Below are 23,907 nucleotides of genomic sequence, written 5' to 3'. Positions count from 1 at the left end.
CAGTATCTTCAGAAAAATTGATGTAAGCCCTGTTTACTGATTTAGAGGGGTAATTTACTAAAGTGAGAGATTTTAGAAGAGTTTTAAAAGTGATGTTGCCCATAGCAACCAATCATGTTCTACTTAACATTTAACTAGCACATTCTAGTAGACAATAGCTAGAATCTGATTGGTTGCTATGGGCAACATCACTTTTAATACTCTAATTTAAAAACTCTCACTTTAGTAAATTTACCCCAGAATATCAGTTATTCCCTTTTTTACCGTTCTTATTTCATTTATATTGGGGGTGTGCACCGGCCACTTTTCGTGTTTTGTGTTTTGGTTTTGGATCTGGATCTTTCTTCGTGTTTTGGATCTGGATTGGTTTTGCCAAAACCACCCTTCCGTGTTTTGGGTTCTGGGTTTTGTGTTTTGGATCTGTATTTTTTTTTAAAAAAGCATAAAAACAGCTAAAATCATAGAATTTGTGTGTTTTTCTGCTCCTATGCTATTATTAACCTCAATAACCTTAATTTCCACTAATTTCCAGTCTATTCTGAACACCTCACACCTCACAATAGTGTTTTTATGTCCAAAAGGTTGCACCGAGGTAGCTGGATGACTATGCTAAGCGACACGAGTGGGCGGCACAAACATGTGGCCCATCTAGGAGTGACACTGCAGTGGCAGACAGGATGGCAGTTTGAAAAACTAGGCCCCAAACAGTACATAATGCAAAGAAAAAAAAGAGGTGCAAGATGGAATTGTCCTCCCACCCACCCTTATGTTGTATACACAGGACATGCATACTTTAACAAACCAAACATTTCAGCGCCAGGGTCTGCCACACGACTGTGGCTGAAATGATTGGTTCGTTTGGGCCCCCACAAAACAAGCTGGCAATTAATCTGTCCCTGCACAAACTGGCTCTACGGAGGCAAGATGTCGTCCTCATCCTCCGATTCCTCACCCTCTTCAGTGTTGTGTACATCCTCATCCTCACAGAGTATTAATTCGTCCCCGCTGGAATCCACAACCACAGGTCCCTCTGTACGTTCTGGAGGCTGGTCTCCCTGGAAGAGTTGATAATTCATTTTATGAACATCATCTCCTCCACATTTTGTGGAAGCAACCTCCTACACCTTTTGCTGACAAGGTTCCCGGCTGCACTAAACACTCTTTCGGAGTACACACTGGAGGTGGGGCAACTCAGGTAAAATACAGTTTGTACAGGGACCTCCAAATTGCTTCTTTTTCCTGCCAGTACAGGTACGGACTGTCTGACATGCCTACTTGGATGCTGTCACCGATGTAATCCTTTAACAGACAGACGCATGCTTGTCGCTGCTGCTTTAAGGATGCAGGAGCGGCTACAGCCCACACATTTCACAAAGACAGAAAAAAAAATAAGAATTTTTTTATTGTTTGTGTAGCGCACTTTGAGGGTTACACCACCCTTTAACAGACAGACGCACGCTTGTCGCTGCTGCTTTAAGGATGCAGGTGCGGCTACAGCCCACACATTTCACAAAGACAGAAAAAAAAAGAATATTTTTATTGTTTGTGGAGCGCACTTTGAGGGTGTCACCACCCTTTAACAGACAGACGCATGCTTGTCGCTGCTGCTTTAAGGATGCAGGTGCGGCTACAGCCCACACATTTCACAAAGACAGAAAAAAAAATAAGAATTTTTTTATTGTTTGTGGAGCGCACTTTGAGGGTTACACCACCCTTTAACAGACAGACGCATGCTTGTCGCTGCTGCTTTAAGGATGCAGGTGCGGCTACAGCCCACACATTTCACAAAGACAGAAAAAAAAAGTATATTTTTATTGTTTGTGGAGCGCACTTTGAGGGTTACACCACCCTTTAACAGACAGACGCACGCTTGTTGCTGCTGCTTTAAGGATGCTGGTGCGGCTACAGCCCACACATTTCACAAAGACAGAAAAAAAAAGAATATTTTTATTGTTTGTGGAGCGCACTTTGAGGGTGTCACCACCCTTTAACAGACAGACGCATGCTTGTCGCTGCTGCTTTAAGGATGCAGGTGCGGCTACAGCCCACACATTTCACAAAGACAGAAAAAAAAATAAGAATATTTTTATTGTTTGTGGAGCGCACTTTGAGGGTTACACCACCCTTTAACAGACAGACGCACGCTTGTCGCTGCTGCTTTAAGGATGCTGGTGCGGCTACAGCCCACACATTTCACAAAAAGAAAAAAAAATAAGAATTTTTTTATTGTTTGTGTAGCGCACTTTGAGGGTTACACCACCCTTTAACAGACAGACGCACGCTTGTCGCTGCTGCTTTAAGGATGCAGGTGCGGCTACAGCCCACACATTTCACAAAGACAGAAAAAAAAAGAATATTTTTATTGTTTGTGGAGCGCACTTTGAGGGTGTCACCACCCTTTAACAGACAGACGCATGCTTGTCGCTGCTGCTTTAAGGATGCAGGTGCGGCTACAGCCCACACATTTCACAAAGACAGAAAAAAAAATAAGAATTTTTTTATTGTTTGTGGAGCGCACTTTGAGGGTTACACCACCCTTTAACAGACAGAAGCATGCTTGTCGCTGCTGCTTTAAGGATGCAGGTGCGGCTACAGCCCACACATTTCACAAAGACAGAAAAAAAAAGAATATTTTTATTGTTTGTGGAGCGCACTTTGAGGGTTACACCACCCTTTAACAGACAGACGCATGCTTGTCGCTGCTGCTTTAAGGATGCTGGTGCGGCTACAGCCCACACATTTCACAAAGAGAAAAAAAAATAAGAATTTTTTAATTGTTTGTGGAGCGCACTTTGAGGGTTACACCACCCTTTAACAGACAGACGCATGCTTGTCGCTGCTGCTTTAAGGATGCAGGTGCGGCTACAGCCCACACATTTCACAAAGACAGAAAAAAAAATAAGAATTTTTTAATTGTTTGTGGAGCGCACTTTGTGGGTTACACCACCCTTTAACAGACAGATGCATGCTTGTCGCTGCTGCATTAAGGATGCAGGTGTGGCTGCAGCCCACACATTTCACAAAGACAGAAAAAAAAAGAAGAATATTTTTATTGTTTGTGGAGCACACTTTGAGGGTTACACCACCCTTTAACAGACAGACGCACGCTTGTCGCTGCTGCTTTGAGGATTCAAGTGCGGCTACAGGCCACACAATTCACAAAGACAGAAAAAAAAAGAATATTTTTATTGTTTATGGAGCGCACTTTGAGGGTTACACCACCCTTTAACAGACAGACGCACGCTTGTCGCTGCTGCTTTAAGGATGCAAGTGCGGCTACAGCCCACACATTTCACAAAGACAGAAAAAAAAAAAAGAATTTTTTAATTGTTTGTGGAGCGCACTTTGAGGGTTACACCACCCTTTAACAGACAGACGCACGCTTGTTGCTGCTGCTTTGAGGACAGTATCATATGCAGTGACAGTAGACTTGTCAGAAATTGTTGGCACATCCTTCAGTCCGGACCAGATTACCAAACCGGCCCTTGACTTATGACACAGGTGCACGCTTGGCGCTGCTACTGTGTTGCTGCATGTGCGGCTACATCGCACACAAGTCTCAAACATATAAAAAAATATTTATTATTTTTTGGAGCACTTTGATGGTTACACCACCCTTTAACAGACAGACGCATGCTTGTCGCTGCTGCTTTGAGGATGCAAGTGCGGCTACAGCCCACACAATTCACAAAGACAGAAAAAAAAAGAAGAATATTTTTAATGTTTGTGGAGCGCACTTTGAGGGTTACACCACCCTTTAACAGACAGACGCATGCTTGTCGCTGCTGCTTTAAGGGTGCAGGTGCGGCTACAGCCCACACATTTCACAAAGACAGAAAAAAAAAGAAGAATACTTTTATTGTTTGTGGAGCACACTTTGAGGGTTACACCACCCTTTAACAGACAGACGCACGCTTGTCGCTGCTGCTTTGAGGATGCAAGTGCGGCTACAGCCCACACAATTCACAAAGACAGAAAAAAAAGAATATTTTTATTGTTTGTGGAGCGCACTTTGATGGTTACACCACCCTTTAACAGACAGACGCATGCTTGTCGCTGCTGCTTTAAGGGTGCATGTGCGGCTACAGCCAACACATTTCACAAAGACAGAAAAAAAAGAATTTTTTTACTGTTTGTGGAGTGCACTTTGAGGGTTACACCACCCTTTAACAGACAGACGCTTGCTTGTCGCTGCTGCTTTGAGGATGCAGGTGGAATCTAGATGGGATTTGGAACCGGGGACACACTACCTCCATCAATTGTCTAAATCCCACTGCACTAATGGCGGATACCGGACCCACGTCTAACACCAACATAGCAGTCAAGGCCTCAGTTATACGTTTTGCTTCAGGATTACTGCTGTCGTACTTCATCCTCATCGCTAGGGACTGTTGGAGGGTCAATTGTTTAGTAAAAGTGGTGGTGTTCCTACTTCCTCTCTGGGATGATGAACAACTCCCAGCAGCAGCAACAGCACTAGGAGGAAGTGGTTCTTGATCTTTCCCTATTTTATTTTTATCAGAGAAAGTTTGATCCTCCATTTATGTTATATTGATATATACGTGCGGCTAAAGCACACACAAACACAGAAAATATTTTTTTATTTTTGCTGGAGAGTAGTGTACTTTGTGGGTTACACCACCCTTTAAGAAATGAGCCAGCCGGCTCTTTACTTATGGGACACAGGCGCACGCTTGGCGCTGCTCCTTTGTTGATGCACGTGCAGCCACAGTGCACACAATTCACAAACACTGAAAATATTTTTTTTTTTGGTTTGGACTGGAGTGTACTTTGAGGGTTACAGCACCCTTTAACTGTCAAGCCAGCCGGCCCTTTACTTATGACACAGGCGCACGCTTGGCACTACTTTGTTGATGCACGTGCGGCTACTGCGCACACAATTCACAAACACAGAAAAAAAATTTTGTTATTTGGTTTGGAGTGTACTTTGGGGGTTACAGCACCCTTTAACGGTCAAGCCAGCCGGCCCTTTACTTATGACACAGGCGCATGCTTGGCACTACTTTGTTGATGCACGTGCGGCTACTGCGCACACAATTCACAAACACAGAAAAAATATTTTGTTATTTGGTTTGGAGTGTACTTTGGGGTTACAGCACCCTTTAACGGTCAAGCCAGCCAGCCCTTTACTTATGACACAGGTGCACGCTTGGCACTACTTTGTTGATGCACGTGCGGCTACTGCGCACAAAATTCACAAACACAGAAAATATTTTTTTTTTGGTTTGGACTGGAGTGTACTTTGGGGGTTACAGCACCCTTTAATGGTCAAGCCAGCCGGCCCTTTACTTATGACACAGGCGCACGCTTGGCACTACTTTGTTGATGCACGTGCGGCTACTGCGCACACAATTCACAAACACAGAAAATATATTTTTTGGGGGTTTGGACTGGAGTGTACTTTGGGGGTTACAGCACCCTTTAATGGTCAAGCCAGCTGGCCCTTTACTTATGACACAGGCGCACGCTTGGCACTACTTTGTTGATGCCCGTGCGGCTACTGCGCACACAATTCACAAACACAGAAAATATATTTTTTGGGGGTTTGGACTGGAGTGTACTTTGGGGGTTACAGCACCCTTTAACGGTCAAGCCAGCCGGCCCTTTACTTATGACACAGGCGCACGCTTGGCACTACTTTGTTGATGCACGTGCGGCTACTGCGCACACAATTCACAAACACAGAAAAAATGTTATTTTTTTAGCACTTGGGGGGAGCACCCCTGATGGACATAGCACCCCCTGGACAACACTACAGCACCCCTTTAGGACTGGGACACTGCACAGGACTTTGGAGTGGACACAGCCCCTATGGAGAACTGAATGCACAACACAGTCCAGCCAGCCCCTATGGACTTTGAAGTAGTGGACACAGCCCCTATTAACAACAGCAGCACAGCACAACACAGCCAGCCCCTATGGACTTTGAAGTAGTGGACAACAGCAGCACAGCGCAGCACAGCACAGCACAACACTACTCTGCACTACACTACACTACACTACACAGCCCAGCCAGCCCTAACTCCCACCCTCCCTCTTCACTGTCCACAGCCGAGTGAGAAAATGGCGCCGACGCGGGTACCTTATATAGGATCCAAAATCCGCGAGACCCGGAAGGCGGGATGATGACGTTTTGCCTCGATTTCAGATCCGAGTAAGGCGGGAAAAGTCGAGCCTGTCTCGGATCGGCCTCAGATCGGGGGGGCTCGGAGGGGTTCAGATTTCAGAAATCCGAACCCGCTCACCCCTAATTTATGTGAAAAACAATTCTTTAATTTCAATTCCCGGTAAGAGTCCCCTTTGGCGTGACATTAAATAAAGCACAGGGACAGACTCTTAAGCTGGCCACACACTAGACCAACTTACATCCAACCAGCCAACTAGTTGATTGGTTGGAATGAAAATCTGGTATGGAATACAATCAGCAATTTGCTCCCAAACGCTGGAAAATGGACCAAAACTGTTGTTTGAACAAATAGTTTAGATCAAACATTTAACAAATTTGTCTGAACGACCATTTTCATCTGTTTTCTGACATTTAGGAGCAAATTGCTGATCATCAGTTACTCCCATACGTTACCAGATTTTCATTCCAACCAATCAACAAGTTGGCTGGTTGGATGTAAGTTGGTCTAGTGTGTGGCCAGCTTTAACGTGGCTGGAGTTGATCTAAGTGGAGACTGTTTCTGTTATGGACAACTTTACATGGACGAAATCTTTTTGTGATGACGTCAGGAGGAAAAACGACTATTGCTTCCATGCGAAGCCTGAGCACATCGCTATTTCTTACTATTATAATAGTGTAAACTATACTATACTATTGCTATGGGCAACATCACTTTTAAAACTCTCTTCTAAAAACTCTCACTTTAGTAAATTTACCCCAGAATATCAATTATTCCCTTTTTTTACCATTCTTATTTCATTTATGTGAAAAACAATTCTTTAATTTCAATTCCCGGTAAGAGTCCCCTTTGGCGTGACAATAAATAAAGCACAGGGACAGACACTTAACGTGGCTGGAGTTGACCTAAGTGGAGACTGTTTCTGTTACGGACAACTTTACATGGACAAAATCTTTTCGTGATGATGTCAGGAGGAAAAACGACTATTGCTCCCATGTGAAGCCTGAGCACGTCGCTATTTGTTACTATTATAATAGTGTATACTTTTACAAATATTGGAGACTTCAAAAAAATAATACTCTGAAATGGGATGTAGTTGGCATCCTGACAGTCAGAATCCTAACACTCACTGTACTGGCTGTGGGATCCCGACAGGTCATAATGCAGACAACTTCAAATGGTTACTATTGGGGGAGGGTTAGGGTTAGGCTACAGGAGGGGATGGTGACGGTTAGGCTACGGGGGGATGGTTAGTGTTAGGAAGTGGGAGGGGTGTTTTAGGGTTAGGGTAGGGGTTAGCCTTAGAATACTTACCGAAAATTGAAAGCATTTTCATAGTCGAGATTCCACTGACGGAATTTGGACTGTTGGGATTCTGGCCATCGGAATGATGTACCCTACCCCTCAGAAATAAACCATAGGTTTGGCAAAAGTACTTTCCAAGAACAAAATGGCATGTTGAGCTGGAATTTCCTTTCTCTGCTAATGATTCAAAGGGGTATATTTACTATAGGTTGATTTTAAGCGATTTGAATTGATTTAATATTGATGAAAATCGATCAAGTTCGATGTTGTGTGACTGGGGCTAAATCACACATTATTTAATACTTAAAAAAGTAAAAATAAATAAAATATTATCAGTAAATTAGTAAATGTGCAATTAGCTCAGAAGCACAACATCGATGTTGATAGATTTTCATACATTTTCTTTCATTTTAAATCGACTTTTAGTAAATATACACCAAAGAGTCTTCTTCTGTTTGACTGTTTTGTCGACTGCATTCCTAACAATTCTTTCTTCTTCAGCCCAATCAAATTCAGTTTGGCCATTACACCATTACACTCTGTTATCTCAGGACTAAGTGACTTCACTGGTTGTGGGGTGTTTCTGACAGCACATCGCATGCTCCAGGAATAAGCATGCACAATACTATAAGAGCAATACAAAGTAATGCAATTTGATCACATGTATATTTCCAAAGAGGCGAAACTGGTTTATAGCAGGGTCTTCTTCTCATGTAGGCAAAGTTCAGTGAAGGCATGTCCCTGCAACTGTGGGCAATGCAGAGCTGGATATAAGAGAAAATACATCAATTTGGAGCTTATCTTTTGCACCTAGCATAGGGTATTTGCATGTTCACGCTGATGATGAAGACCCTATTCTTCTACTTGAACTTCACTATTTTTTGTGGCTTTAATTTTTCCCATTTTGCTCTCTTTTCTGAAATAACTGTCTATTTCCATAGTTGAGCACCTCTCACACATCATGAAAAAGGTCTAATGAGTTTAATTTATGCCTATTATTCAGCTACACTCCCTAAAGCTAACTCCCCCCCAAGCTAACGCTAAGGGATCCCCAGACCTACCTTGTTCAGGCTGGTGTCCTTCAGCATTTCGGTGTTGAGATTAAGATAGGCGTCTTTATTTTGACACCTATCTTAAGTCCCTTGTCAGGATTCGGATGTCGGTATTAAGACCGGCGGCTGCATAACAACATCCCCACTCGATAGATGCAGAGAGAATAGTCAGCCAAGCCAAAGTCGAACATTGGGGCAGATGTATGAAGCTCTGGGTGATAAAGTGGAGAGTGATAAACAACAATCCAGTCAGCTCCCAACTGTCATTTTTCAAACACAGCCTGTAACATGACATGTTAGAAGATACTGCGCAAAGAGGAGTCACAAACAAAGCTGTGGTGAAGATACCAGGACATATCTATAGCCACAGGTTATACAGAAGGATAGGTTAGGGAACAAGCATTGAGATACACTGGAACAAACACAGGAGCCACAATAATACTGTAACTGGGTACTGAGCCCAATACTCTGATAACTTCCTGTAGCCAGGGTGGTATTTATATAGGCAGACTGATTAACAGGCTATCCCATGTGACAGCAATCACATGACTGCAGGTTATAAATCCCAGGAAGTGCAGCGCCCCCTTTCCTATATTAGAGGATATGGTGACGGCACTCAGAATCACCATTAGGAATATGGTATTTTGTGACACCCTTCAAATGTACACTTTATATTTCTCTGCTGTTTCTTATTTGAGGAAGCTGACTGACGGAATCATAGTGTAGAAATCCCGACATAGGACTAAAGATAGGTGTCAAACTCCCGACGCCTATCTTAAGCCCTATGACGGAATCCCGACAGACGGCTTCCCAAATGAAGTTAAGCGGGGACAGGGTTAGTGTTAGCCATGCAGGAGGGGGGTTTAGGTGTAGGCACCCCCGGGGGGATTTAGGATTAGGCACCCCCTGGGGAGGGTTAAGGTTGGGCTAGGGGGAGGCAGTTTAGGGTTTGGCACTCCCTGGGGGGAGGTTAGGGTTAGGCACCCCTAAGGGAGGGTTAGGGGGGGAGAGGGGTAGGGTTAAGGTACTTACCTTGTCCGTCAGGATTCTTACTGTTTGGTCTTCACTGTTCTCACCATTGAAGTCAATGGTTGGAACCGCTCATTGTCTGAGATGCCAAAGGCTAGCCTCTCTCAACCAATAAGCTCTCAGCACTGAGATTTCTATAGTGAAATCCCTCCGCTGATCCATCATATGGGTGGTACCATGCTTAGAGGACGGTACTAATGTCTGCTTGTCCGGGTTATTTAATTTCATGGATGCCTACAGTACATGGAAAGAAGAGGATGTAATCCATGCATCGGAGGAGGAGAGTAATAATTTTTTTTACAGGTAACCGTGGATTATCTACTTGGAGAAGCAGACATGAATCAGGGCCAGATCAGGGCTTGTGGGGGCCCCGGGGCAACTAAGTTATGGGGGCACCCTCCAGTAAATTGTCCTCTAAACGTTTCCCCCTCCAATATGGCTGCAGTACCCCCCATGGTGGCCCCCATATAGACCCCTGCTTACCAAACTGCACAGTGTTTCCCAACATCCAACCCCCACACTTACCTTTTATGCTTTCCAGCTGCTCCCCACGTCTTCTCTGCTGCCTGCTCTCTGTCTTTCAGGGGCCTGTTGCAGTGCTGCATGATGTCCTGACATCAAGCGCTGCACCAATTAAACAAAATAAACTTTATTGCACCGATCTGTGCAATGAAGTTTCACTTTCAGTGGCTCCCCGAACTGCCCACGTACCGGTAGCTGTCTGTGTCCTGCTGATCATGCCGTTGGGCAGGCAGCAGTACACCTGTGATGCTATCAGCCTAGGCTTGGGGTGCCCTGGAGAGGGGGACCCATTTATTGGGGGGGGAACTCCCCATGGATACCCGGCCTGGGCTTACTAGCAGTCAGGGGTAATGCTTTTGCCAGGGACCCAGTGAAAGGGATTCCCTGGCTGTGGCATTACTCCCCCTCTATAAAAAGTTTGGTGCTGGTTATGGATAATAAAGGGGACCCCTATGCTTTTTGTTCCCTGTATTTCCAAAACCAGTACTGGCTGAGAGCCCAGTGCTGATTGTACTATATACAGGGGACCCCTGCGTCATTATCCCCTGTATTTAGCACAACCAGGACCAGCTGTGACAAACCCAGGCTGGTTGAGCTTTTTTTTATTTTTACACTTTTATTCTATTTTTATTTTACACAGATCGATGGGTGGATCTCACTGATCCATCCATGCATCTGTGTCTGTTATCACAGGTGCTTTTATCAGTGCGATCCGTGCGTGCATCTGTGTCATCCATGACATCGTTCATCGTGTGTACACACGGAATTATGTGTAACAATTTGTGAAAGACTTGTCGTGATCTTTCTGCATGTTGAAGTGATCACCAACCACAAGCAACGACCAGTCGTGTCTACACACGGCACTTTTTAAATGATTTGTCATTCCAATCGGTCAAAAACAACAATATTGTTTAAAAAATTGGACCATGTATAGGGGGCCTATAGTCAGCCATATTGGTCAATGACTATAGCTATGTTTACAAGATCTCTGGGAACAGATTAGGGCCCAGATTTCAGAATTAGTGATATTCTTATTATCACTTGTTACTAATCTTGAATGGTGCTCCAATCAATCAGCTCCTGTCATTTTTAAAACACATGACAGCTAGGAGCTGATTGGTTGGAGCACTATTTAAGATTAGTAACGAGTGATAACAAGAATATCAGTCGTTGATAAATCTGGGCCTAAGGCCCAGATTCAGAGCCGGACGCTCTGACAGAGCGCTCGCTCTGAATCAGGGCCGTCCCTGCTCCTTTTTGGAGCGGCCTCCTGGCCACTTGCATAGCTGTGGGTGACAACCCACAGCTATAGCGAGCGGCCAAAATGATGGTCGCGATGGTCAAGACCATCATGACCATCGGGCTTGCGACGAGACGCTACGGTACGGTCTCGCTGCTGCAAGCCCAGTAGTGCTTTTGGCTCTATCAGAGCCAAAAGCACTCCCACTGACATCACTAGTGATGACAGTGGGGCCAGACCCAGACGGTAGGTGTTCCCATGGGAACGCCTCCGTCTGGGCAGCCACGCCCCCGGCACGCCCACCAAAGGGGGCGTGCTGTCAATCACCATCGACAGCACGCCCCATTTGGTGCGAGACCCTTAACGACGGCTTGGCCGCCATTATTCGTATCTCGCACATGCGCACAACGGAGGCGCCTCCGTCGTGCGCATGCGCACTTGGGCACCATCGACCCGCTTGCGAGCGCTCAGCGCTCGCGAGCGGGTCTGAATCAGGCCCTAATTTCTATGAGAAAGGTGAAAACTACAACTACAGTATAGACTGACTACAGAGGCTGACCTACTGGTGTCACTGTGACACTTACATACTGTCCTTGCTTTAAAGGCTGTGGACATTTGTCTTTGGAAATGTCCCAATTTTTCAATCCAATTTAGTTAACAATACTATGTCACAATAAGGAGTGTAGTGCACCAAGACAAACATGGAGAGGCTCAGATTTATTATGGCCCATTAGCAAGTGTCCCTGTAAATGATCCTTTAATAAAGATTATTAAAAAACCTACAAATATGTTGCATGTTTGAAAGTGTCAACATCTACTGTATCTACCACATACCTTTTAAAGGGTAATTAGAGCCTTGTTGCAAACAAGTATTTTTTTACCTAAGTTTAATAGAACAGAAAATGTAAAGGTGAAGTTCATTAGTTTATGTCTCAGAGAAAGAAAACATATCTTATGTTTCAGATGATATTAAGAAGAATTATGTCTGTTCTTGGCACGATGGTGGAGACAATAAACACAACTTGCTGTTACAATGATATTTTATAAACCCTGTCTGTTTGGAAATTAGATTTTATACATATGAGCAACTAGCTATTTTCTCCTTCATGGCTTTTTGGGAGACTTATGGTAAAAATAACTCCTCCTTGCTTCATTTCTTAATCATTTTGCCTTAGCCAACACTCTGATCATTTTTAGTGGTTGAAAGCTGTTTCCACCACCATAATTGTCCGTAGCTCATACATAGACAGTGATGGAACAGTCACACAAGATCTTGTGGCATGTTTTAAAACATACGTCAGCATTTGCAAACAAGAAAAGTATTTAGTCAGAATAAAAGGAATTTATTTAGAAGTGAAGTACCAATTTAGATTGGAGACATATCCAGTACTTTGTCAATCTGCTTAGGGCATGACTACTTATTGCTCTCCCTCTCTATTAAAACTCATGATAATAGGGTCTATAATTTTTAAGGACAGAATTTTGCCTGGTTGATGTTGCTGGCTCCTAGTGAATGGATAATCTACATTCCTAATCGATGGACAGGCTGCTGAGAAAATGGTATCACTGGTTCCTAGTGATTGAATAAGCTGCATTCTCAGTGATGTCACTGGTTCCCAGTATATCGATAGTCTGCATTCTCATTGATGTAATTGGCTCCAAGTGAAATGATAGGCTTCATTCTCAGTGATGTGACTTGCTCTTAGTGAAATTATAGGCTGTATTAACAGTGTTGTCCGTTGCTCTTAGTGAAATAATAGGCTGCATTCTCAGTAATGTCACTGGATCTTAGTGAAATGATAGGCTGCATTCTCAGTAATGTCACTGGCTCTTAGTGAAATAATAGGCTGCATTCTCAGTAATGTCACTGGCTCTTAGTGAAATGATAGGCTGCATTCTCAGTAATGTCACTTGCTCTTAGTGAAATAATAGGCTGCATTCACAGTGATGTCACTGGCTCTTAGAGAAATGATAGGCTGCAGCTCACATCCAACCAGCCTATCAGGCCAGAAACAGTGAAGCCTGTTTGTAACCCCCCTTTTATCAGTAAAGGGTCACCAGGTTACTAACACCCATATATTCTACTTTACCCACCCTTAACCTCTCTTTAAGTGGTGTACCTTTACTCTATCAGTGCCTCCACCCAAGTATCAGTATATAGTATGGGCCTACTTGGGAAAGCCCTAACACAATGTAATATAGGTATGTGGAAATAGACTCAACATATATGTATATTTTCAACACCTTTGACACCACTTACTTTATAATCCGGGTATGTCTCATCGGATGCTAAAGCTTGAATTTTATTGTTACAGATCATCAGATTAATAGGTCACATTCTGAGTAATGCCACTGGAATTCTGAGTAACGTCACTGGATCCAGAGGTGGAGCTGCAGCGCAGTACAAAATTCAAATAGGGGAGCCACACTGACTCCCCTTCCAAACATCACTGGCCAGGACTCACTAGCAGTTGGTGTGGCTCTCCTATTTGATTTTTGTACTGCGCTGCAGCCCCACCTCTGAATCCTCATTCTGCGTAATATCACTGGATCCCAGTGAATGTATAGTCTGCAGGCTGAGTAAGGTCACTGGTCTCTAGTGAATTAATAAATTGCCTTCTCAGTGTTATGGCTGATTCTTAGTGACTGGATAGGAGGTATTCACTGGGGATAATAACTGGATGCTGCATACTCACTGATGTTACTGGTTCTTAGGGAACTTATAGGGTGCATTCTCATGACTGTTGATTGATGTGTATGTTTATTCTGGGATACATACATTATGTCAATGATCAGGCTGTCGACAGTCAATATGTCAACAGCATGATAGCAGCTCGAGATTGTGGAAACTGTTGTAAGGTTATTTAAAGAATTGTAATGGTGTCAGCATGAGAACATTAAACACAATGCTTTACAAGCATGTTTAAAGTTATAATGCTGACTACATTACAATGCTTTAAATAACATTCCAACAGTGTCGGCAATCTCTCATTGACATCATACTGTCAACATACTGACTGTTGGTAGCATGAACATCGACAAAGTAACTATTTCCACTTTATTCCAGGTGTTTATTTTACATAGTAAAAGTAAAAGACCTATACTTGGAATTAACATAATTAATTTGCTAGCTTCCTCATGAAATGGGCACTATGGGGGACATATTTATGAATTATAATTTTTTGACCCAATAATTGTAATTTCTTATCACCACTATTCATGGCAACAAGAATTTAATATAATTAGTAAAAAAGATTTAAAATGGTTTTTAGATGAATTTATTATTTTATCCTATTTTAATTTATGCTCACTCTTTGTATTAATCTTTTTTACTAATCATATTTATATACATTTACATGTATATATTGGTAAGGTGAATGCTACCTACCGGTTTCAGGAAAGGACTTTACCGGAATACAAAGTACGGAATAGATTCAAACTTGTAGGAAAAAGTATCACCTAATACCAGAAATGATGTACCTGTATGAGAAGGAATACTAAAACTTTTTATCCGGATTACTTCTAATTCCTTCAAATAATTGTATTGAGGAATGCCCATCTATTAAACACTACCATTTTGAAGATAATAAAGTCTCCGGAGTCCAACAAAATGGGCGTTATATACACAGCAATAATCACGGCATACAATACTGTGGAGCACATCTTTCCTATATGGCCACGATTTGACACACACAAACTTCCGGTTCCATGGGAAGTTGGCATCCTGGAATGCATGGACCACATCCTTACGGTACGGAGTAGACACACTTCCAGTTTCACTGGAAATGGAGGAATGATTTCATCCGGACACATCAGTTTGAGTGGGAGTGGACGTTCAAATCAGGATATTTTGAAAGGTATTTAAAGTAGGGGTGTGCACCAGCCACTTTTCGTGTTTTGTGTTTTGATTTTGGATCTGGATTTTTCTTCGTGTTTTGGATCTGTATTGGTTTTGCCAAAACCACCCTTCCGTGTTTTGGGTTCTGGGTTTTGTGTTTTGGATCTGTATTTTTTTTTAAAAAAGCATAAAAACAGCTAAAATCACAGAATTTGTGGGTTTTTCTGCTCCTATGCTATTATTAACCTCAATAACCTTAATTTCCACTAATTTCCAGTCTATTCTGAACACCTCACACCTCACAATAGTGTTTTTATGTCCAAAAGGTTGCACCGAGGTAGCTGGATGACTATGCTAAGCGACACGAGTGGGCGGCACAAACACGTGGCCCATCTAGGAGTGACACTGCAGTGGCAGACAGGATGGCAGTTTGAAAAACTAGGCCGCCAAACAGTACATAATGCAAAGAAAAAAAAGAGGTGCAACATGGAATTGTCCTTGGAAATATGTTGTATAAACAGGACATGCACACTTTAACAAACCAATCATTTCAGCGCCAGGGTCTGCCACACGACTGTGGCTGAAATGATTGGTTTGTTTGGGCCCCCACAAAACAAGCTGGCAATTAATCTGTCCCTGCACAAACTGGCTCTACGGAGGCAAGATGTCATCCTCATCCTCCTCATTGACCGATTCCTCACCCTCTTCAGTGTTGTATACATCCTCATCCTCACAGAGTATTAATTCGTCCCCGCTGGAATCCACCACCACAGGTCCCTCTGTACGTTATGGAGGCTGGTCTCCCTGGAAGAGTTGATAATTAATTTTTATGAACATCATCTTCTCCACATTTTGTGGAAGCAACCTCCTATGCCTTTCGCTGAAAATGTTCCCGGCTGCACTAAACACTCTTTCAGAGTACATACTGGAGGGGGGGCAAATCAGGTAAAATAGAGCCAGTTTGTACAGGGGCCTCAAAATTGCCTCTTTTTCCTGCCAGTACACGTACTGACTGTCTGACATGCCTACTTGGATGCTGTCACCGATGTAATCCTTTAACAGACAGACGCACGCTTGTCGCTGCTGCTATGAGGATGCAGGAGCGGCTACAGCCCACACAATTCACAAAGACAGAAAAAAAAGAAGAATTTTTTATTGTTTGTGGAGCGCACTTTGAGGGTTACACCACCCTTTAACAGACAGATGCACGCTTGTCGCTGCTGCTTTGAGGATGCAAGTGCGGTTACAGCCCACACATTTCACAAAGACAGAAAAAAAAATAATAATTTTTTTATTGTTTGTGGAGCGCACTTTGAGGGTTACACCACCCTTTAACAGACAGATGCATGCTTGTCACTGCTGCTTTGAGGACAGTATCATATGCTGTGACAGTAGACTTGTCAGAAATTGTTGGCACGTCCTTCAGTCCGGACCAGATGTCCAAACCGACCCTTGACTTATGACACAGGCGCACGCTTGGTGCTGCTACTGTGTTGATGCACATGCGGCTACATCGCACACAAGTCACAAACACAGAAAAAAAATAGTTTTTTATTTTTTGGAGAACTTTGGGGGTTACACCACCCTTTAACAGACTTATGGGACACAGGTGCACGCTTGGCACTGCTCCTTTATTGATGCACGTGCAGCTACAGTGCACACAATTCACAAAGACAGAAAAAAAAAGAAGAATTTTTTTATTGTTTGTGGAGCGCACTTTGAGGGTTACACCACCCTTTAACAGACAGACGCACGCTTGTCGCTGCTGCTTTGAGGATGCAGGTGGAATCTAGACGGGATTTGGAACCGGGGACACACTACCCCCATCAATTGTCTAAATCCCACTGCACTAATGGCGGATACCGGACGCACGTCTAACACCAACATAGCAGTCAAGGCCTCAGTTATACATTTTGCTTCAGGATGACTGCTGTCGTACTTCATCCTCCTCGCTAAGGACTGTTGGAGGGTCAATTGTTTAGTAAAAATAGTGGTGTTCCTACTTCCTCTCTGGGATGATGAACAACTCCCAGCAGCAGCAACAGCAGCAGCGGCAGCAGTAGGCATAGCAAAGCAGGATCCACCGGAGGAATCCCGGATAGGAGAGTCAGTCATGCCAGAGACATGGCCTGCAGGACTACTTCCGATCCTGACTAAGGAGGAAATTGACGAGGAGGGAGTTGATGGTGTGGTTTGCAGGCGCTTGGATACAACAGGACAATGGGATTTAGGTGTCCCTGGACTGCTTACGGTCTTAGCCAAAGTTTATGAACTTGACGGTAACTTTTTATGAACGTGCTGCAGGTGCCGTATAAGGGAGGATGTTCCTAGGTGGTTAACGTCCCTACCCCTACTTATTTCACCTTTACATATGGTACATATTGCAAGACAGTTGTTGTCCGGATTTGGATAGAAATATTGCCAGACCTAAGAGGTGCAATGTTTGGTCTTCTACCCAGGCATGACCGTGATGGGCTTTTTCATCCCACGGACAACAACTGTCTCCCCCGGAGCCTGATTTAAACAAACCACATCACCATCAGAATCCTCCTCGCCAACTTCCTCCTCAGCGCCAGCTACACCAGTATCCTCATCCTGTTGTACTTCAACAGTGACATCTTCAATTTGCATATCAGCAAGTGGACTGTGGGTGCTCCTTTCAGCACTTGCAGGGGGTGTGCAAATGGTGGAAAGAGCCACCTCTTCCCGTCCAGTGCTAGGAAGGTCAGGCATCGCAACCGCCACCACACTTGGACTCTCCTTGGGGATTTGTGATATCTTTTTAGAACGCACAGTTCTTCGCTGTGCTTTTGCCAGCTTAACTCGTTTGATTTTTTTAGCGGGAGGAGGGCTTCCATCGTCATGTGAAGCTGAACTACTAGTCATGAACATAGGGAAAGACCTTAGCCGTTCCTTGCCACTCCGTGTCATAAATGGCATATTGGCAAGTTTAAGTTTCTCTTCAGATGATTTAAATGTTTTTTTTAAGGTCATTTTCCTGAAGTTTGTCATTTGGGATTGTATTTGCCCTCTACTATGACATTGGGCATCGGCCTTGGCAGACGACGTTGATGGCATGTTATCGTCTATGTCATGACTAGTGGCAGCAGCTTCAGCACTAGGAGGAAGTGGTTCTTGATCTTTCCCTATTTTATTTTTATCGGAGAAAGTTTGGTCCTCCATTTATGTTATATTGATTTGATATATACGTGCGGCTAAGGCGCACACAAACACAGAAAATATTTTTTTATTTTTGCTGGAGACTAGTGCACTTTGTGAGTTACACCACCCTTTAAGAAATGAGCCAGCCGGCTCTTTACTTATGGAACACATGCGCACGCTTGGCGCTGCTCCTTTGTTGATGCATGTGCAGCCACAGTGCACACAATTCACAAACACAGAAAATATTTTTTTCTTTTGTTTGGAGTGTACTTTGGGGGTTACAGCACCCTTTAACGGACAAGCCAGCCGACCCTTTACTTATGGGACACAGGCGCACGCTTGGCGCTGCTCCTTTGTTGATGCACGTGCAGCCACAGTGCACACAATTCACAAACATAGAAAATATTTTTTTATTTTGTTTGGAGTACCCTTTGGGGGTTAAAGCACCCTTTAACGTACAAGCCAGCTGGCCCTTTACTTATGACACAGGCGCACTTTTGGCACTACTTTGTTGATGCACGTGCAGCCACAGTGCACACAATTCACAAACACAGAAAATAATTTTTATTTTGTTTGGAGTGTACTTTGGGGGTAACAGCACCCTTTAACGGACAAGCCAGCCGGCCCTTTACTTATGGGACACAGGCGCACGGTTGGCGCTGCTCCTTTGTTGATGCACGTGCAGCCACAGTGCACACAATTCACAAACACAGAAAATATTTTTTATTTTGTTTGGAGTGTACTTTGGGGGTTACAGCACCCTTTAATGGACAAGCCAGCCGGCCCTTTACTAATGGGACACAGGCGCACTCTTGGCGCTGCTCCTTTGTTGATGCACGTGCAGCCACAGTGCACACAATTCACAAACACAGGAAATATTTTTTATTTTGTTTGGAGTGCACTTTGGGGGTTACAGCACCCTTTAACGGTCAAGCCAGCCGGCCCTTTACTTATGACACAGGCGCACACTTGGCACTACTTTGTTGATGCACGTGCGGCTACTGTGCACACAATTCACAAACACAGAAAAAAATTTTTATTTTGTTTGGAGTGTACTTTGGGGGTTACAGCACCCTTTAGCAGACAAGCCAGCCGGCCCTTTACTTATGGGACACAGGCGCACGCTTGGCGCTGCTCCTTTGTTGATGCACGTGCAGCCACAGTGCACACAATTCACAAACACAGAAAATATTTTTTTATTTTGTTTGGAGTGTACTTTTTTGGGTTACAGCACCCTTTAACGGACAAGCCAGCCGGCCCTTTACTAATGGGACACAGGCGCACTCTTGGCGCTGCTCCTTTGTTGATGCACGTGCAGCCACAGTTCACACAATTCACAAACAAAGAAAATATTTTTTATTTTGTTTGGAGTGCACTTTGGGGGTTACAGCACCCTTTAACGGTCAAGCCAGCCGGCCCTTTACTTATGACACAGGCGCACACTTGGCACTACTTTGTTGATGCACGTGCGGCTACTGTGCACACAATTCACAAACACAGAAAAAAAATTTTTTTTTGCACTTGGGGGGAGCACCCCTGATGGACAGAGCACCCCCTGGACAACACTACAGCATCCCTTTAGGACTGGGACACTGCACAGGACTTTGGAGTGGACACAGCCCCTATGGACAACTGACTGCACAACACAATCCAGCTTGCCCCTATGGACTTTGGAGGAGTGGACACAGCCCCTATGGACAACAGCAGCACAGCGCAGCACAGCACAGCACTACACTGCACTACACTACACTACACAGCCCAGCCAGCCCTAACTCCCACCCTCCCTTTTCACTGTCCACAGCCGAGTGAGAAAATGGCGAAAACGCGGGTACCTTATATAGGATCCAAAACCCGCGAGACCCGGAAGGCGGGATGATGATGTTTTGCCTCGATTTGAGATCCGAGTCAGGCAGGAAAAGTCGAGCCTGACTCGGATCGGCTTCGGATCGGGGGGGCTCTGGCGGGTTCAGATTTCAGAAATCCGAACCCGCTCACCTCTAGTTTAAAGTAAACCAAGTTTTTTGCTCACACATACTATCTTTGCCTGATGAAAGATCCATAGAGATCTAAAATGCGTTGAGTGGAATGCAAGTGGAATGCAGAAGATATCCAGATACAGCTGTCTTTTGGACACTTATGTTTTCTGCGGTGGTGCCAAGCTGCTGAGCCCGGGAACTTATGCTTACATACAGCATTAGTCCACCGCAGCATCTACCACTGGTGAGAGGCTGAATATTGGAATCCTACCTTATTTTTTTATTTGATTGTCTGCTTTTTTCACTCACTTTGTGTTTTTAATTGTTTGATGCATCTTTGGAATATATGACTTGTCCCTATATTGCGCAATTTATGTTATTCAGGGTTCGACTCAACTTTGATTTATGGTTCATAGACATCCATTCTATTTAATGAGTAGCGCTGACCAAATACACAAACACTTGTAATTTATATGTGCCTAATAAATGTGGTGTTAAGAACTCATATTTTACATTTAAATGCTAACAACTGCAAGAAACCTTACTACTATCATTACAGATAATAGAAAAAGTCCTGGAAATGTTTATATATGCATTCCATAATATTTACAAATACAGAAGTAAAGTAAGAAAAAATTCCCTTTAGATCATATCATTGTTTCCCTACAACTTTTACAAAATTGTGGTTTCCTTATTTATATACAACCAAAATTAAAATACATTAGATGAGTCATTTTATTGCTAAATTAAATTAGTCTGCATAAATGCCATGCTGGCATTGATTCACCACCCAGACAATTCAGTATATTGCTTTATTCTGCAGTATTTATTTAGGTGTGTTTCCATCACTGGCCAACTGATAGATTATTGCTCCACAATGTCTTAAATATGCTATAAGGAAACATTATGCTAAATAACTACATAAGAAACCTGTACTGTCCTGCAGTAGATCTATATAATAAGCTTAGCATATCCTAATTTGATTGATCCAGAAATTAATTAATTTATTTTTTCAATCTAAATATACAGTTATATATATATGCTATTCATATAAGTATTGTGGATGTAGTCTACATCCTGGCTGATGGGAAGTCGGCACTCAGAATCCTGGCGCCAGAATCCCGACACCAGTCAGAATCCCAGTGCCAGCATCCCGGTGTAGGTATTGGGGTTAGGGGTAGGGTTAGGATACTTACCTGTAGGTGTCGGTATCCAAACCTTGTCAGGATTCCAGGGTCAGGGATTTTGACCGATGGGATCCTGAGCGCCGGGAACCAACCCAAATATTGCTGCTGTCAATCACAATGAAAAATACTTGCAATTAAACATACTGTATCTTCCAGATGTAAGTGATACAGAACCATTACAAATTTTCTACAGATAATTAGTAGAGTAAAGGTTAATTAGTAAAAGTTAATTAATAAAAGGTCCATTATCTGAGTGCAGATGCCATAGCCTCTAAGAAGGCTGCTGGAATGTGCAAGCTAAGGTTGTTGCAGGCACTTTGTCCACTTAAAGCAGAAAATAGATTAAGGGTTTAGTTCAATATAAAACATTGGCTTGTGCACAGGAAGTATCCCTCCCCCCTTCATACTTTGCTGAGTAGTTACTTTTCTTTGCTTAAAATTCTTTGTCCTTAACATTCCCAGCCAATTTTCCACTCGTTCCACCTAAGACATTCATTCCGCAGTGGAATGTTGTCAAACATTCTCCCCAAACACAGTACTGCAATAAAGAACAGCACTGTAAAACAGTTCCTGTCAAAATAATCAGGGTTCTGTGTGAAAAAGCCCACATCCTATAACCTGGGGCTTCGGTAACCATCCTGATGTACAGCCCCCGTCTTTGCTGGTCAGTTGCTCTTCCAAGAATATACAAAGTAGCCATGTCCTTTATTAATGTTAAGCAGCCAGCTCCTTGAAATACTCTGAAACCAATTCCAGGATTCCAATAGGGGGTGGGGGTTCCGAATGCTTGATTTCAGAACAAAGCAAAACTAAATTGCAGTAGTAATCCTGTTACAGGCACTTTTTTATAGTCAAATTGCTTTTTATAAACAACAATTATGTTGAGTCACAAAGTGTTGCTTGTTCACATTCTGTTAGCTAATAACAAGATTGAGAAGTCTATTTACTAAGCAGTGTTAGGAGACTGACTGAAAAGTGATAAGGTGCCAGCCAATCAGCTCCCAATTGTCATTTTTCAAACACAGCCTGTGAGATGGCAGTTAGGAGGTGATTGGCTGGCACCTTATCACTTTTCACTCTGTCTCCTAGCACTGCTTAGTAAATAGACCCCTGAGAGACTAATAGTATATTTAGTAAATGGTTATTATATGCTATAAGGGGTATATTTACTAAAGTGCAGTTTTTAGAAGTGGAGATGTTGCCCATAGCAACCAATCAGATTCTACTTATTAATTATTTAGCACCTTATAAAAGTAAATTGCTAGAATCTGATTGGTTGCTATGGGCAACAACCTACTTCTCAAAACATGCACTTTAGTAAATACCTTAAGCAGTGGTTCCCAAACTTTCCTAAATCATGGTGCCCGAGAGTTTCAGCATTTTTTCATGCCACCCCTAGGCCAAAAGTTTTTGAGATAATCAGTAAAAATGATTAAATGAAGTAAGTTGTGCTTATGTCACCCCTAGGCTCAGTTATGTGGTGATGGACAAGGTTGCATTTCTGTTTGTCCACTTATATCATTAATGGTGGTTTGACCATAAATCATTTGATTTGGGACTGGACCACCAACCTATGGCACCCCTGCAAGTGCCCACACAGTTTGGAAACCACTGCACTATAAAGTAACATTTTACTTCCGTTGAAGTTATCTGCCTCCAACACACAGTGGTCTTGATTCAGAAATGGACACCATGGCAATGTTTATGCAGTTCAGCAATTTATTGGTGGTTATGTTTCATTACTGATGTTGCTCACAGTGAGGATTTATTTTCAAAGTGATTGACAGGCATGTTTTTGTTTGTGGTGGGCAACCGTGAGGGGACAACTGAAATGCAGGCGTGTTGCGACCATTTTCCAGCGTGTCCCTGTTATCCTGTATGTAATCAAAATGGCTTCAGCGTCTCAGTTTCCTCTGCCAATCTGGGCGAGCAGAGCATAGAGTTACTGAGAAGGTTGATAATGGACTGATCTGTGTCCGATGCTGCATCTTTGTATGCAGTCACTTGGATTTCCAAAGCTGTGGGTGGCTGCAAGGTGCTAGTCCAGGCACCCTGCTAGCCAGAAGCAAGGGTCGTGGGGCAGCAATGGTGCCATTCAGAGACCCCTGCACTCTGTGCGGCAGCACCAGTCATACACTGCTAGTTATGGCTTTGGGTCTTGGAAAAACACACTAGTAGAACAGGGAGAAAGAGCACTGACACTGTAGAGAAAGAAAGACACACTGACAGGATAGATAGACAGGCATGGGCATATCTGTAATGGGTGCAGTGTGTGCAGTCCACATAAGCCCCTGGGGCTAGGGTTGCCTACACTGCACACCCTGCACTCATACATTATAACCTCTCCACCGAAGCCGCTGTAATCACTGGGAAAATTCACAGTATAGAAATCTGCCATGGTGCCAGAGTCTACTCAGTGCATGTGCTGGTGTGGATCTGCTTGTCTCCGA

Source organism: Taudactylus pleione, unplaced genomic scaffold (genome assembly GCF_031769625.1).
Source record: "Taudactylus pleione unplaced genomic scaffold, aTauple2 ptg000671l, whole genome shotgun sequence".
Classification (NCBI taxonomy): Eukaryota; Metazoa; Chordata; class Amphibia; order Anura; family Myobatrachidae; genus Taudactylus; species Taudactylus pleione.
Note: the sequence above shows the minus strand (reverse complement) of the source record.